Here is a 12371-nt window from a genome sequence, read left to right as displayed (position 1 = left end):
AAAAAAGGAATACTAATAGTCTAAATCAAACGGTAATAATATATTCAGTATAGAAAGGGCACGTCTTTTCTACTGGCAGGGCTAACTTGATATGTATCTGTCAGCCTTATCGAATCTACGATGTGTAGTTACCAGGGGCGTAACTACCGCCGTATCAGCCGTATCAATGATACGGGGCCCCCGGGCGACAGAGGCCTCCAGACTAACAATTTACACAATGTATATTTAACCATGTAAACTCACAGCAGCATATTAATGCATCCCTATCTTATAATATTTGGTTACAAGAAAATACCATCGATATTTTATTGCAAAGTGAAATCAATAGTAAAATTATAGTTTGGACAGATTTATATCTAATTATGATCCTATTGTAAAATAACTTATTTTAAAACCGAAGGGAAGCCGGCGCTCAATGGGGCCCCCCCCAACCAATTTTGATATAGGGCCCCTCCAAGGCGAGCTACGCCACTGGTGGTTACATAAATTATCTCCTTTCTTGATTTGTCTATTATATTATAATCTTGAATCATTAGCGACTGGCGTCAAGGCGAAATTCGACACAAGATCTGTGAAAAACCAATAAAAATAGCAAAGTATCTTTGTGGAAAATGGGATATTGATACAACAATTCGTGTAAGAAGGCGCCGCAAAATGCCCAGAGAATTGGCTAGAGATAAATAATAGGTATCTTTTGAACTAATTCTAGACGATTGTACACATTTCAAAATCTAGCCTTGTTGTCTCAAATTTAAAGCCTTGTTTAGTCGCTTAATGACTTTATTTATTTATTAATTTGCGAGTATATTTTACATATAATATTATATGGTTTTTGAATGATTTTATTATATGGAGGGGGGGTGTTTGAAGATATTGTGCCCCAGACGCGAGCTACGGTCGCTACGCCACTGTGAATTTGAAACATCATCCTCCATAATTTCTTCTTGTGGAGTATCGCTAAATTCTTCACCAATTGATGGTTCTACAGTTTCTGAATTATGTAAGTCTGTCTCCGGTTCTGATTGATTTATAATAATATCTACAAATGTTTCTATGGAGCATGTATATGATTCTGAATCTTTATATTCAATGCTAGAAGTATCCAGTGTATATTCAGTATTAAAATCCCTTATCTCCGAGCTATTTAATTCGGGCATATTTTCAGTATCAGAACCTCCATTTTCTTATTCATTCAAGCCGTCTTCGTAAAGATTGTCGCCCTCTTATTTTTACTACAAATTTTATTAACCCCCGAACTAAAAGAAGGGGTGTTATAAGTTTGACCGCTATGTGTGTGTGTCTGTCTGCCTGTCTGTGGCATCATAGCGCCTAAACGGGTAAAGAGATTTTGTTTTTTTTTTGTTTCGTTTGAAAGCTAATTTAATGAAGAGTGTTCTGAGTTATATTTGAGGTGCGAGGTTAGAGTTCCGTTCCCAAAAAAATGTCGTTGATCTTCAAAATCAATCAAATCATTAACGAAAAAGTTAATTTGAAGGAGAGTGGATATCTTGGATATGTTTAAATTTTGTAAATTTCACTTGTATTGAAGCTATTTAGTAACAAAATAATATTTTCGTGTCTCCAAGATACCATACATAGCACTAATAAACCTTTTCATCATGTAATAAGCGCAAGTGCTTGGTTTATTTTTTCGGACTGACAGCAATAAGTTGGACTAAGATAGAAGGTATTTGTTATTCATTTTATCACATTGGTTATAAATCATTTAGCCCGAAACAAAAATGAATCGTGAAGTCTATGACTGCGGTTGTAGAGAGTGTAAATCTATCCCTATGGTATAAATAAACAAAAAATAGAACATATAATCTATTTTATACCATTCAGAACTCTAGCTCTTAGAAGAAATTCCCTTCTTTTTGACATCTAGTTATATGTTCTAAGATAATGTTTACATTATTCTCAACCGCCATTACAGTGTTTTCTATAGTATCTTGGAGTCGCAAACTGTTCTTTTCAAAATATTAAAATATTAAAGTTAAAAACATTCGAAAAAAGAATTTTTTTATCATAATTCGACGATTTATATTTTTGTAAAAGTTTAACACCCTTTTCGTTTACAAAATCGTATATAAAAAGTGATACCCCAGAGCAATTTCTTTAGTCGCCATGTATCTAAAGATAAAAATCAATTTCAGTCCAATCTCAAGGCTGTTGGCAATAATATTTTTGGCAATACGCAACACTGATCAACACTTGTTCTAAGAAGAATTATTTCATTTATGCAAATTATATCCAAATAAAATATCATTGTTTTTTTTCTGGTGATACCTACAACTTACATTGACAAACAAAAATTTACATAAATTGACATTGATTTTAATACCATATTACGTTTTTTAATTAACTAAAATATGCTATGTTTATTTACTTGTAAAAGTACTCATTATAAAGCCACTTTTATACACTTCAAAAACTAAAAATCCAAGTAGGACATCCCAAGTTTGACGATGAAATTGTGCATTGGGCAGTTTAATCTTGTCTGAGCTTTAGCTAAGGTCAATACATCATTGTTTGACTTACCAAAGATTGCCTTGACCAAGAAATCAAGGCTTAGTTCACTTGCCCAACCATTGGCCAAAGGTAACGAATCAAGTTTTTTTTAAATTCATCTTTTGTTTTTTTCTGTTATGATAGTGCTAGGAGAAATCGAAAGCTTCAAACTTACAGCAAGCACATATCGTTACTGGTTCAGTGGTTCACTCTCCGGTTGTATCTGAATCGCTTATTAGATAAATATACTGGCTAATACTTATAACTCTGCACGGGCAAAAAAGTGAAGTTGGTTTTAGAAAATCTTTAGAAGTATGTAAAATATGAACGTTTAAAATTCCTAATTAAACAAAGAGGAAGATATAGGTTAGTGACGTCATTGTCCGATATCGCCATAGAGATACTTACAAAATACATATAAAACTTTATTTTGCTAAAAGGAGATGGACAACAATCTTTGAATGCTTATAACTTCTTCGTTTTTAATCAACTTTCAAATTTTGTCATGGTATCAAGTCTAGTTTTAAATTTTTATGCGTAATATGGCAAATTCGACATCAAACAACTACCGTATTGCCACCAAAATTGAGCATCGGTCACTCGAGAATCGGCCAGTGTGAGTCAGATGAACTTGCTCATGATCGATATAGTGCATTCCTACAAAAATATGCTTGCAAAATATATAACGCCCTGACCAAGATTTTGTATATTGTATAGTTCCACGTGAACAAAGCCTCGAGGCGAACACTACTAAATCAATGAACTTGTACAATGTTAGTGTCACATTTAGACTCTAAAATAATGAACCGATTTTGATGAAACTTTTCGAGCTTCAAAGGATATCAAATTTAATTAAACAATATTGTACATTTTACATATTAAATAATTTTATTTAGGTTCTTAATTAAACTTACGTTTTTTTTTTTCGGGAAAACGTTTCAATTTCATCGATATCGAGGTTCACATCTATGCGTATATTTAGGAGAGCTGGCCCGGATAAGAAATTAGCTTTGTAAGAAAATTTTTATGTTAGGGTAAAAATTTTGGATTCCTGCTTCAATGAGATGAGCTACCGACTCTGGTATGGCGGAATTGTTTTCACATTATATTCCATTTAGTCTCCCAGAGTCCTTAGCCACTTATAACATCGTTAATGTCGGTACCTTTGGATAACTTTTTCCAATGTCTCCATTGCGATATATTAATATCTGTCGCTTACATTTGGTTTAGATAGAAAAACTCCCTACTGAAATAGGTCGAGTTCCTTCGGAGACAATCTCTGCCCCAAATCTTTTATATCGGAATCTAATATAGGTATGTATATTGATTTACGATAGTACTCTTCTGCCAATTTCGCCTCACAATTGTCTATTACGTCTATTAAGGTTTTGGGAATGCGCATCGTTCCCACATCGGTATACCTGTCCTTTGCTTAAATCATTAGTCATTAATGGTTGCTATCTTCTCTATGGGGTTAATTACTTAAAAACTTGATACTTTGAGCAGCACGAAGCTGGATTTTGAGTTTACTTAAGGGGTATACATAAGCATATGTTGCCAAAGGGAATTGTTTTAAACAATTTCGCCTACGCAAGATTACCGCCTAATTTACTTTAAAACTAGCTAGAGAATTTAGTTAGGTGATAGATAGTAACCTAGAAAAGGATATGGAATATGGAGGGAGGGGTGAAAGTGGGAATGTTGCCCAGCAAAGCGGATAGTTCACAGCTAGTTTACTATAAATTCTAATTTTTGTTTCCCAAACTTTCCGAACTCAAACCCAACTTTCCGAACCCAAAATGATTTGGGTTCTATTTTGTTAAATTTTTTTCCAAGCTCAGCATTATTATTTCAAAACATTCAAGTGAGATAAATCTATCAGTGATCTAAAATTTATTGGAAAACTGTATAATAAACACCCAAAGGGTATTTGGAATAAATTAACAGAATTTGCAATACTTTTTTTTTCCAAAATTCATCGATACTATGTCTGTTTATAAAATGCAATTAAAATTTTAGAATATAGATTATAAATTTTTTTTCTATTTAATTACAACCTTCAATTTTTAATATCAAAGAATGAAATTAATTTTTTTTTTTTTTTTTTTTTCCACAAATCAAAAAATGTTGTCAAACAGAGTCATGGTCCCGTGGAACATAAGAAAAAAATGCAAACATTATTTATTTGCTTTTTTAGCTTTAGATATTTCAAGGTTCTTTGGCCATTTATTTCATAACTTTAATTAAATATAATAAAAAAATTCGAAGTCACTACTGATAGCGTATAAACTAAACATTTGGCAACGATGCTTAAAAATAGTTACAAATTGCTTGCATAATTTCTAAAATGCTTGTTTGTTTCTTAAATATGTACAAGCACCAAGACAATTTTAAATAAAATCCTAATTTTTTTTCATATGAAGTTGAACTAAGTCTAAATCAATTTAGGGGGAGGGGGGTTGACTTATTATTAAAACAAATAAATAACTTCAATAAGGCATATTTAACATTGGTTTTTGTTAAAAAGCTGGATGGATGATAGGTTTCCAAAAATTTCTCCAAAACTAGTCGGTGGAAATTTAAAAAAAAAAAAAAAACTATTTAAATTAAAGTTAAAGCCATAATAAATTAACGAAAAAAATGAAATATTTGTACCCGACTAATTAAGAATGTATACACACGAAACGCGATCCAGATACTCTTCAGAGAGTTGTGTCTTCAACTACTAAAAGAGCAGTAACGTAATGTGAAGCATCAGGGGGACATTTTGAACCAAAATTTGAATTAAATTTGTGTTAGCGATAAAAAAATTTTTAAATAATAAAACATTAAACTACTTTACTCAACAATGTCTTTACCCTTATTAGTGCACATAAGTCCTTAACCGTTGGGTTTTGGATAAAAGTATATAAGGTATATACTTTTGACTTAAAATTGTCCAAAGAATCCACTCGTAAGCTAAGCCCATCGAATCACGGAACACTCTGTATATTACTTAATTAATTTGAATTTTATGGTTAAGGGTACCTGTAAATCGAATTAAAAATTTAGAAAAAAAAACCTGATATTGCCTGATATTACCTATAAAAATACATTTATTTCATAATTTAAAAAAAAATTAATTATGAAATAATAATTATTTTATTAAAGTTTTTTTTTTGGGTCTGTGGGTAAGAGTCAAGGACATTTGTTTGGACCTAAATTGTTTCATGAACTATCATGAGTTCTGCTGAGGTACTGCTTTAGTCGCCAAGCCACTTATCATAGCCTATGGCTGTACGAAAATTTTTCTTTATATTAAAGTCATAATTAATTTTTATATTATTAAAAATTACTATAATAAAAGCTTTCAACAAGTTTCGATGTGATGGATTATTATAATTACAATTATAACTTGGTTTGTTCATTTAAAAATAATTTCAAATATTTTTAAATATTCCAGGAAAATATTATTTTTAAATATATATTTTAGAGTACCTACAATTAAAAGAATTATACCGCAGCAAGCATTTTGTGTATAAATAGCTTGTACCCGCAAATAGTCAGCTAAAGATGCGGAGTAAATCACCACTCGGATTCCCATACGCTGCTCTCTCTTCACAGAGAAATTGATCACCCCATAATCCGAACATTCCTTCAAACCATTTCGAATTCCTATTTCCAATCATCCCGCAAAAATCCTTTCCCGGAAATCAACGAAGTGTATAATTACAATAAACTGTAAATATTAATGGGTAAGGAAAAAAGATCAGTAAAAGAAAAATAAATTCTATAAGTGTAAGGAAACCAGTTTATTGAAAAAAAGGTGAGTAAAAGGTATTTATATTACTATTGATAGATATAATATGCCAAAGGTGGAGTAGTACTAGCTCAGTCGCCTCCGATTACAGAGTATCTCGGTTCGTACCTAGCATTGCCCCAATTAATGTTAGTTAAATTATTATGCCGAGATAAAGTTGTTTTTTTAGATAATTATTATAAGAACCAAAAGCGAAAATAAGTAAGTCCCACTCCACTATTGGTACACCACCATGGTACGAACCCGCGTACCTTGGTATCATAGACAACCCACACAGCTACCCAATTAATTAATTAATAATTTTGTTCTGAAAGGAAAAATGGGATAGAAAAAAATCAAACAAAATTTAAAATAAATATCGATTATTATATTAATTTTTATTAATTTAGATAAAATGAAAAAAATGTTAACCGGAAAATTGATTTTATACTGTATAAAATAACCATTATTATTCATTTATATTTATTTTAGGTGAAATATGTACAAATATATGTATATAATAAAATATCCTTTTTATCATTTTTTGGTTTAATTAATTAATATTCAATATTATACCTACCTTTATCTTTTATCCTTTAAATCGATTTCTGGAATATCAAACAAAACCTACATTTTTAACAAAATATTACTATAATTATTCATTTATAGGTAAGTTTATTGTAAAAAAGGGAGTAATACATAAAGGGTAAGTTTTATGAAAAAAGGTCATCAAAAGAAAAATAAATACTAGGTTTAAGGAAACAAGTTTATTGAAAAAAGGTGAGTAAAAGGTATGTATATTACATTATTGATAAGTACAATAAGTCAAAGGTAAAGTAGTGGTTAGCTCAATCGCCTTCTGGTACAGAGTACCTCGGGTCGTGTCTAGCATTTTCCGAATATTTTTTTTATTAAATAAGTTATTATGCCGAGATAATGTCACTTTTATAGACAGTTGATGAGAAGCAACAGCGACATATAACTAGAAATGTATTTTAATTCCCACCTCCTTACAGAAGAGTGATTTATGACATAACTAAGAAAGTGGGACTAAAATAATTATTTTTTGAAATAACATGTTCTCCTATTACAAAATCTTATAAAATTTCATTTAACATAATAAATTTTAGCATGTACAACAAAATAGCAGCAAAATAAGTATTTTTTTAAATATTTTGTAATAGGCGAATATGTTATTAAAAAAGGGCATAAAATATATAACATGTTCTTCTGTTACAAAATTTCAAATTTTAGTCTTAACGAGCGATTTTTTAATTTATGAATACTAATTTAAATATTTTGTAATAGGAGAATATGAGTGAGATAAACAATATGACATGTTCTCCTATTAAAAAGTTTCAAATTTTAGCATAGCCAAGCCATTTTTGTACATATTTTTAATATTTTGTAACAGGAGAACATAATCTTAAAGAGTGAGATATTTACGATTATTTAAATTCCCACCCCCTGACAGAATAGTGATTTATGACATATGTATAACTAACGTGATTTATAGCAAGAGGGTGGGTTATATAGATAATTTAAACTATAAAAAGAGTGGAAAATTTTTAACAAGTAAAAATGTTAACCACACCAGGATACGAACCAGCGTACCTTAGTTTCAAAGGCAAGTGCTACACTCACACAACCACCAGGCTTATTTATTACGTTATAATTAACTTAATACTTACCTTTACTAAATAATTAATTAATTGATCATTTTGTTCTGAAAGAAAAAATAGGATAGAAAATTTAAAAAATAAAGCAAAATTTAAAACATATAACAGTTTTTATTTATTTATAACAACAAAAAAATGTACATTTTCATAAAACAAATTTACAGAGATTCTTTTTTTTCTTATTAAAGTTTTTATACAAAATAAGTAAAATTCTATCACTTTTATATAATAATAATAATATTAATAACGGGTGTACCAAGATTAACGTCTGATTCGTTAATTTTTCAACACTCCTTTATAAAACACAATATACCATGTGTGTATCTACCATCTTGGGATATAAATATGTCTGTAGTATGACTGAATACATAATACATCCGTTTAGTAATGCATCTAAGCGAGAGGTATTATATACATGCATTGAATTATTTGGAAGACACTTGGAGGTGGGAGTTTTTTAGTTACATAGTTAATATTTGTATGCAACAAATCTCCCACTCTCTGCATGCATACAACAGGCTGTCGTATCGTATCTGTTTATCGTATCTGTAGTCTTACAATACATGAATAATACCTCTCGCTTAGATGCATTAGTAAACGGATGTATTCAGTCATACTACAGACATATGTATATGCCAAGATGGTTGTTACACACACGGTATACTTTCTTATAAATACTACTAACTAAACCATAGAGATATGAAGATAGGGAACGCTAGCCTGTAAGTGGATGCGATATGCGAAGCGAGAGAAAAGACTGTCAGTAAGTTCCCCTGTATCCTTGTCTAATACATATACTCATAAATGTACATATGATTATATTAAAGATGAATGTACATATGACAAGGACAAAGGGGAAATCACTGACAGTCTTCCCTCTCATTCATCATATCGCATCCACTTACAGGCCAGCAGATCCCTCGCGTTCTCTATGTATAATTAATATTCTATGAACTAACCAGGTAAGGCAAAACAGGTTAATTATTAATTATTATGATGTTACAAGTTATTTTTGATTTTCTTTCTTTGCTATTTATTTTTATACCATGTGTATATTAAATAAACATAGTATATTAAGTCCCAAGTATGTAACGCTTCAAAATATTGATAAAACGAACAAAATTTTGGTAAATAGAATCATCTAATTAGTCCATTTTCGGTTGTCCGTCCGTCCGTCCGTCTGTGTGCACGATAACTCAACTGTGTGCTCAGGACGAAAAAAGTGTGGTCGATATTGATAGATATCGAGTTCGTAAATGAGCATCATAGGTCAATTTGGTCTTGGGTCCGTAGGACCCATCTTGTAAACCGTTAGAGATAGAACAAAAGTTTAAGTGTAAAAAATGTTCCTTATTGTTTGTTTTCACTTGTTAAAACAAAATTCCGTTCTGTATGATTTAATAGAGGAATATTTATCATTTATTTTATAAAAATAAGTAATGTTCAAATGTTTTTGATCTGTTATAAAATCTGAAATTTTTATATATTTTTAATTGATTAAGAAATGATATTTGAATAACTTTAGACGTGTAAAAACTCTTTGCGGAATTTGTAATGATCCCAGGAGAGTATTAAGTGTACTAATAAAAACAAAAATATAAATTTTCAAATATAAATCTACATAATGATATCAATAAACTCGCGATTAGCGACGACATATAGAAAACGCGCGCATGCGCAATAAAAGAGGAAAAGCGTCTGCAATTAAATTAAAATGAAAAAAAAATGAATTAATGTGAAATATTTATAATCCATCAATTGCTAATAATAAACGAACAATCAATTTAATTTCTCATAAACCATACAGAGAATCGATATGAATTTTTCACAAAAGAGTAATTAATTGATAAATAAAATTTAAAATTGTTTGCATCTTTTTCAATTTTACATAATTGAAATACCTTAAAGTGTTCTTTTCAAAATCAGAAACAGTCCTATGAAGTTTTAATGAAATTCCATTATCTATTCTTAATTTAAGCTTACTATCGTATACGTGTTACTACATACCAGCGCCTTATTGTTATTGAAACAAATAAATAAGCGCCTTATTATAACAACACCTACGATCTGAAGGTCAGATCGGCTTATAATTTATTTAATTGTGTCACTTAATTAATGATAAAAAGGTTTCATTACTTTGTTCTATAATTTTATTAACCATTTTCGAAGACTGTTATCTATTCAATTGTTTTGTTTCCTGTAAAATTAGTAATTAATACTATTTTTTACTGATAATTAATCTATTAAAATTAAAATTTAATGTTTGTTAAATTAATAAATTAATTTATTCATTTTAAAACATATTAACATTAGATACAAACTTTTCATTTCATATTAAAATTTAATTAAATTAACTGAATTCAATTGATTTTTTTTGTTTGTGATAAAAGTGATTTGTATTCGTAATTACTCAGTTATTTTTACAAGGGCATAATTAAATTTAAACATGCTACACGTTATAAAAACAATGCTGATAATTTTCCTTTAAATTGATATTTTATTGTACAGAGTGATTGAGATTCACTTAGAAATTATAAGGTAGGTTATGGGCAGAAGTAGATGATCCATAAGGCAAAATAGGCATGTGCCTACAGGCGCGAGGCATCAAAAGGGTGAGCGCGAGGAAATTTTTAAACAAACATAAAATTAATTGTGTAGGTAAGTATAAGAAATAAAGAACTAGAAACTAAATAAATAAATAAAGGTCTTTACAGAATGATTTTATTATGAGAGAGGGGGGGGGGGGTACGATAATTTTCAAAACTTCCTACAGACACAAAATTTCTTAATCCAATTTCTTTTCGTTTTTTAGTTACCTAGGTGACAGACAAACAGACAAGACATATGGTCAAACATTTATACAGGCAAATCGGAAATGGATTTTATGAACACCTATACCAAAATTTTGATCGTAGTATCAATATTTTTAAGCGTTACAAACTTTGGACTAAACTTAGTATACCAATTGATATATTTCATTTACACATAGTATAATAAATGCTACAAGAGGGTAAATTTTAGTATATTTTTTACAACCCATTATAAAAAATTTAACAATATTAATTATAATCGGGAAATTGTCAAAAATAAATACGTAAATTGTCAAAAATAAATAAGTACGATATAAGCAATGCCTCGTCACGTATATCATAGATTGGATCAAAAAATTAAAAGGAACATCCACTACACGGTCTCCGAACGCGATTGTTATGTGAATGGGGCAATACAGACATGAAATTTTCGTCAACATACAACTTTGATTTTATTATAGATTATAATGAATATAAAAAATTAAAAACAAAAAATTTTCGTTGTTTTTTAAAGTTATTTTGCAATTGAAAATATAGTTTTTTAAAACTATAGTTTTTTAAAACTATAAATTCAAGCAATAGTGACGTCAGTACATCGCTTTAGTATCAAGACCGCACGGAATATCACAAAAATGATAAAATAACATTCAGTATGTTAAATGATTTGTCTCTCAAATTGTTTTCACTATATTATAACGTAATTTTCCATAGAAAGGCAGAAAAATGTGAATGTAACATTATTCCAATTGGCTCACAGCCTCACAGAGTGTAAATATGTCACAACCAACAACAAGTCGTTTTTTGTTTATTTTTTTTGTTCAAAATTATTACTATTTAAAAAAAAAAAAAAAAATTAAAAAAAAGGAATTATTAATTTTAGAAAAAATTACTTAAATATACTTTGTATGAATTATTCTTTCATTCATTTTGTAATAAATTTTGACTTTTGTCCCAATTTCTTAGATCAATTTTTGTATTATATAAATGCGTATTTGCACAGTGTAGTCCGCCACCAAATTAGCAACAATTAACATACACAATAAGACTAATTACGATTAGGTAGTCGAAATACGTTTATATGATACAAAAATTGATATAGGAAATTGGAGCAAAAATAGAAATTTATTTCGAAATATACAAAAGATCTCATTTATTATGTTTGATAATATTTATATATGAATTTGTGGCAAAAAAAAATGAATGCAACTTCTCTATTAAACTATTCTTAATAAACTATTCTTCTGCAATTAGCGAATATTTCAATATACGTAATCACTGTGTACAAAATTTTTTCCATGAATTGAAAACCTATAGAAGCAAATCTTTATGAATTGATAAAAAACAGATAAAGTATTTAAATGGTTTTTGTTGTTTTTAAGTAAAGAATAATTAAAGAAATGTTAATTTTTACATCTATATACAGGTAATACTAGTACATCGAGTCACCTAAAACAGAGATCTCTAAATTAGAAAACTCCTTTTTTATTTACACATATACAAACGATAGTTTTGTTTGAAATTTTGTGCAGAGATTTATCCGATTTGGTAATAGTAGGGTAGACCGGACCTAGTTGAGCAGGCTATGACTTTAAA

Source organism: Chrysoperla carnea, chromosome 5 (assembly GCF_905475395.1).
Source record: "Chrysoperla carnea chromosome 5, inChrCarn1.1, whole genome shotgun sequence".
Classification (NCBI taxonomy): Eukaryota; Metazoa; Arthropoda; class Insecta; order Neuroptera; family Chrysopidae; genus Chrysoperla; species Chrysoperla carnea.
Note: the sequence above shows the minus strand (reverse complement) of the source record.